The sequence below is a fragment of the Syngnathus scovelli genome, chromosome 5 (genome assembly GCF_024217435.2).
Source record: "Syngnathus scovelli strain Florida chromosome 5, RoL_Ssco_1.2, whole genome shotgun sequence".
Classification (NCBI taxonomy): Eukaryota; Metazoa; Chordata; class Actinopteri; order Syngnathiformes; family Syngnathidae; genus Syngnathus; species Syngnathus scovelli.
The window spans coordinates 988,207-994,246 of NC_090851.1; positions in this window are offsets into that span (position 1 = coordinate 988,207).

Below are 6,040 nucleotides of genomic sequence, written 5' to 3' on the forward strand. Positions count from 1 at the left end.
TTTCGGGCAATGCACCAGACTCGCTTTGACAGCTACACACACACACACACTTTTTGCAGGGGCATGACAGGAGCGGGCGGGGCTGTGTGAATGTGCATGCGGTGAAAAAAACAGTGTTGGGCTGAGATGGAACTGTTGATGCTTCAAGCGTCCTTTCCACCAGCGGCAACATCAGCCGTGATAATGTGCACCAACTTCACACTGCAGGAGTGTGAAATGGAGGACCTCTTGACTTCCGAACACGTTCCAGCCTCCTGAATCGTCATCATCACTGGGAAGGCAACTTTTAGAAAACATGTCGAGTAAATTCAAATGAACATGATCGTCGATGGAAATCGAGCTTTAAATTGCCATTTCCTGGTTGTTGTTTATTTAGGGGGCGTGGCTAAAAGACGTACGGCTTGATTGATGGTTGAGCGGGGCGTGGCTTCAGCGCGCAAGATATAATTATCTATATTTGGAGCCTCATTTTTTACACTTTGGATTTCTTTTTCTTCTTCTTTCTAAGCCTAAATGCAAGACATTTTTATTGCCGCTTTTTTGACAAATGGTCTTAAGAATGATCTTAAACACACATACACGAAACTGCGTCACGACCTTTTCAGTGTTTTGTTTTCTCTCTTCATCATTCATTGAAATGAGATAAAAGTTGGCGTCAAACTGTTGCCGCTCGCATCCGTCATTGTCACGGATTTCCAATCTCCCCATCAAGTCAAGCAGAAAAATACTTTTTTTTTCTTCCTGACCTGCATGGCGCCAAAGAGCCGAGCTGGGCGTGCCTCTTCTCCGAAGCTCATGAAGACTAATGGGCCTTGGAAATAGGCTGCATCCTGTTTTCCATCAAAAAATGGGGCAAGAAAAAAAAAAACTATGTAGTCACGTCTGCTCGCAGGTGAAATGATGATGGCGGAAGCTGCAGTTGGATAAAATGATCTCTGGGAGTCAAAGCAGATGCTTTCCGCAGCTCCTCTCAAGTCATCAAGTACTTTTGTCCGACACGTAGCGCGGACGTTTGTTGTCCCAGAAATAACGGCAGCCGCTTTATCGTAAACAGATGAGTCAAAAGCGCTCTCGTGATGTCTGCTAGCTAAAAGTAGAACTCTGCGTCTTTCTCCGGCCCGAGGGCGGCTCTGCGTCACACAACTGACCTGAAGGCGCTGCGCTAGCTGTCCTAGGCCCCAAATTAGCGCCGTTAAAATACGACACGAGCTGCTGCACCAAGTTATGCTACGCTAACGCAAGAAGGACCAAAGTCACGTCTGCCATGCAAAGTTATGCTACGCTAACACAGGATGCACCAAAGTCACATCTGCCACGCGAAGTTATGCTACGTTAACGCTAACACAAAATGACATTCAATGAATGGCTGTCTTTCCATTCATCCGTCCGTCCGTCCGTCCGTCCATCCGTCCGTCAACACGTCTTTTGGTCCATTTTTTCATCTCTCTGAGAGCACACGGTTTAACGTTCCAACCTAATGATGTGTCATCCCCCGCTGCTGCGCTTCAAAGAGCCACGCGTGACAGGCCGGGCCTGCTTTGTAACCAACGCACTTGACTTTTCCACGTCCCTCTGCACTTTTGTCTGACGACACCGACGGAATAATTCATGATGGCTCCTCTGCCTTGCGTTGGCAGTAACGTTGATAATACGGCGCTGAAGTACGCTTGGCTTCATTTTCCGCCACCTCGCTATCTGTGTTTGAGCGGCACTCTGTGAGCTCGTACACTTTGAAGAACACTCCAGCACAAATAATCACCCATGAAACCCCTACGGCAAATCTTTCAGGGGGAAAGAGAACGGTCGTTAGTGAGCAAGATCAAAACTCAAGAAGTAGATTTACGGGAAATATTATTTTGCTTTGCCCCGAAGGAGGAGAGACCTGGTCTAGCTATTTATTTGCATCTGTATGTTTATTTTGGGAATCTCAGCTACATTTGACATCATTTGGATGGGTAAATGATTCACGAAATTAGCTGGAAAACAAGTCAAATCTAATAAATAAATCAAATTTATTTTTAAAAATGTTACAATTAGTTTCCACTTCCCATTTCTTGGACCGCCTGCAATACCGCCACGGACCACTAGAGACCCGCGGACCGCCAGTTGAAAATCCTGCAATCTTACTACTTTTTCTTGAATGCTCTTGAAGTTGGCTGGTGGTGTTTATGATTGACGGGCGGTCTCAGGGTGAGGCCATCGTCGGATTTCTCTGACTTAGTGACCGCTTCCTTCGAGGTCAAGGTCAGCGTTGCGGCCATTTTGAATGACAAGCGGCCGGCGCAATAAGGCAGAGTGCATGATGGTGGGAGTTTCCTTTCTCAAGCATTCATTCAAATAGAAATAATCAAAATGAATGCTTCCTTTTTATCTATTTTAATTAAAGTGGGCAAAAGCGTGACTGCTCGAATGCAGCATCGTGATTGATGCATGACCTTGCCCGTGTTGCGTCAGGAATAAAACGAGAGGGCAACAAAACAACGTCATAGCTACTCCGTACAATTTATAGGACTTGTTCTCCACAGTGTCGAGTGCGAAGGAACGACAACTGGTCACCGTCGATGAGCGTTTCCACTCGAGCAAACGTCCCGCTGCGGTCGTCAATCCACGATATCGCTAATGGTGGACGGGCGCTCTTGATGTACGACGGCCGTGTTGCCGTTTCTGCGATGTAAGCGCGAGACGCCGATGGTCTTGAGAAATGGGCGAGCCGGAATGAAAATCGATAGGATGAGGAGTCTGGTGGATGGGCCGACTCCTCGTCCGCGACTGCTCCGAGCGGAAGGTCTCGGCCGCGCTCATCGCCGCAAATGACTCGTGTCGTACGTCATCCTAATAAAAAGTCAACCTGAGTCATAGTATACCGTATGAATCATATTAGAGATTATATAATATCCACCACATATGTCAAATGATATATTGTTGCACAATCAATGTCTGCATGTATTTTCTATTTCTTGACAAAGGAGCTTTTCCTGTTTGAGACGCGAATGAAGCGTGAGCGCCGCCGCCGCCGCCTCCTCCTGACGAGTCCCCGAACGAACGAACGGATGTGTGATCACATAATCCGCTGAGTTGACGCAGGTATTTCTTCTTGCCCTCTCCTCTCACACAGCTTTAATGAAAGAACACTTTGTAAAAGTCAAGCATTCAATGGAAAATGACAAGTTTTATTTGCACAAGATGAATCACAGTATTGGATCGGACTGACTCAAGGCTGATTATGAATTATTTTTCATTGCCAACGTCAAGGTGCATCATTACTGCCGCCAAGGGTTTGTTATATACTCCAATTTTTGTTCTGCTGAAATATGAACGATTGCAGCTTTCGACCCGACCAAATCCCTCGTTAGTTTTGGAAACAACAACAAAAAAGTAGCTTAATGATTGCCTCTGTGTATTGTAATGTCACTTGCGGAGTCCTGCATGGCGCTGACCTTGGATCTCTATTATTCAGCTTTTATATGCTTCCTTTTAAACTTTTTGAAGTCGGGACTGATTACTGAGAGCAGCTCATGTTTTTTTTTTTTTTTTTTGCAACGTCTCATTGATAAGACTATTTACTGGACCTCAGGCTTTCCATTGATCCCGCTGATCAGAACCTACTGCTACTAAATTGCCTGGAAATACATATTGATTTTAAAGGCTCTCAGAAAAGAAACATCGTGTAACTCACGGCAATAAAATCTGGCAGTATTGTAACGTCACTTGCGGAGTCCCGCAAGGATCTGTACTCGGCTCTTTTCATATCGTGAAATATTCAAATACTGAAATATCATGGCGGCATGTGACCTCGTATGAACACGTGTTGCTAACCCACACAAAAGCGATCACGTTTCCCTTTCCAACACTCGGCCCGGCCGATCTTGTGTTCTTTCCTCACCTCCTCTCATCGAGCGAGGCATTTCCGCCCTGTTCTTTCCTGGCTCACGCCTCGTCCGCTATCTCCCGGACTCACTTGCCGCCGTTCATTTTCACCTGCCAGTCAAGCATGCCCACTCGTGTCGTGGCGCGGGGGATCTGTTGTGGCGCACCTGTGGAAAATACGCATCATCTGTCACCATCCAAAAGCGAGGAAGAGAATGAAGCTATTCGTTCGGGAAAGTGTCGTCGTCGTCGTGGTTGCATCATGCGTGAAATTAAATGCGATAAAAGCGTCGCTGTTATGGACAGCGAAAAGATGGCGGGAATATTACACATAAACATTTTTTTGGAGCAGAATCTGTAAAGACACAGGCCACTTGTTATTGCTCAATATGACCTCTATGTAAAATGTTCTTCTAAAAATCCAACCAGTTAGCCGCGATGACGACGTTTTCCGGTCCGCAGCGGCGCCGCCAATCGAAAGGGCAAAGCACCTCGGACGCCACGTGAGGGCCGACCAACATGTGCGCGCCGCCCCGTCTGCTAAAATATTGCCGCAGGCTGCGAAAAGAAAAAGAGAGAGAGAGAGAGAGAGCGTGGGAGAGGAAGAGGGAGAGAGAGAAAGGCAGCTTATTGTGAGTCAGGCCTCTTTCATTAGAGCGCAATAAAATCAGCGCTTTATTGAATCCCCTCCTTTGACTCTTAAAGTCTTTAGTCTCGTTTCTAACGTGGTTTTCAATTTGCCCGTGTCATTGCGTTCTGTACGTTTTTCACGTTTGTTGCCGAGACGACGCCATTTCGGGTCGCCCCCGCGGCCACAGAGGCTCTTCCCGGTTTTCAGGAACCACGCTCGCATTGTGGCTTGCAGAAAATCGATGGATCGCTTTCACTCGGCCGACGTGTCCGTCGACAGCGGAGGCGTGTGCGTTACACAATGTGGAAAATGGCGCAGCTAAGGCAGAAAAGGGGCACTTGTGTCATTGTGGGAGTGAGCACGTACCACTTGTTTGCCATCCAATGGAAGAGGCTCCTTCAATTTTAATGCAGGCAAGGAAGGCACATGTTAACCCCCACCATCAAGATCCATTTCTTTAACCATTTACTTGGGAAAAACATTACGGTAACTATTTTTAGCCCAGAAAACCTTTTCTGACGTCAAGACGCCAGCGACAGTTACGTGTCGCAACAGATGCTGCTGAAGGGCACATCTGCAGGCGCTTGATCTCGTTTGCACCTCGTGGCGGCTACGTGCTCACGCATATCCTGACGCGGGGCCAACGCAGCTTGACTGAAACGGGCGCCGGTCACGGCGGGGGGCCGGATGGATAAAGAATTACATTTTTGTGATTCCTTCCCAGTGTTTGTTACAGTAATTCTACGTACATGCTTCTTTCTGTCTTCATCTCTCTCTTCTCGTCTCTCTTCTCTGTAGACATTGCAGCAACAATTGCAAACATTTGGGTAAGCAACGGGATGTAAAGTACAAGAGTTGGCCGGCAGACAGGTGCAGGAGGCTGATGGAAGGTGAGTCATGAGGACAGGTCGCTAAAATAACTGGCGCCCTCTCGAGAGCCAGACGACTGAAAGTGAAAGTGACAGCCACGCCGGGAATAGCGGGGATGATGTCACAAGTCCGAAAACCGCCGCTCCTCTTCTTTTGACCTTTTCAGGAAGAGTTCACACTCACCATCAGAGCCCCAGTTAAACATGGCACGCGCTCAGTGGCGCCCTCTAGTTGTTCTTGTATGGTTACAACACACCTTTGTCAAATGTAATTCTGCTGCCATCTACTGGACGCATATTGGAAGTGGTCAGTCACTCAACATCCATCATCTTCGGGAACGAACTGAGTTGTTGAGAGACTTATTTCAAGAAAATACTATCGCATCAGTTCCTCTGCTGTATTTTACCAATATAATGCCACTCATTTATCATTTGAAAATCACCCAACCCTTATTACATCAAAAAGTAACGCGTCTGGTTTTGCGACATACAGGGTTCGTTTCCGGCATCTGCTGTGTATGTTTCACTAAAAGTGGATCTAAACGATTACAAAGTACGTCTCAAAAACATAGAAAATGGAACGAAAATAAATACAAAAAAAAGATACATCACACAGACGTTCGTTAGATCAAAATTTGGCGTGACTATGAACTAATTGAGGTCGCTACCATGT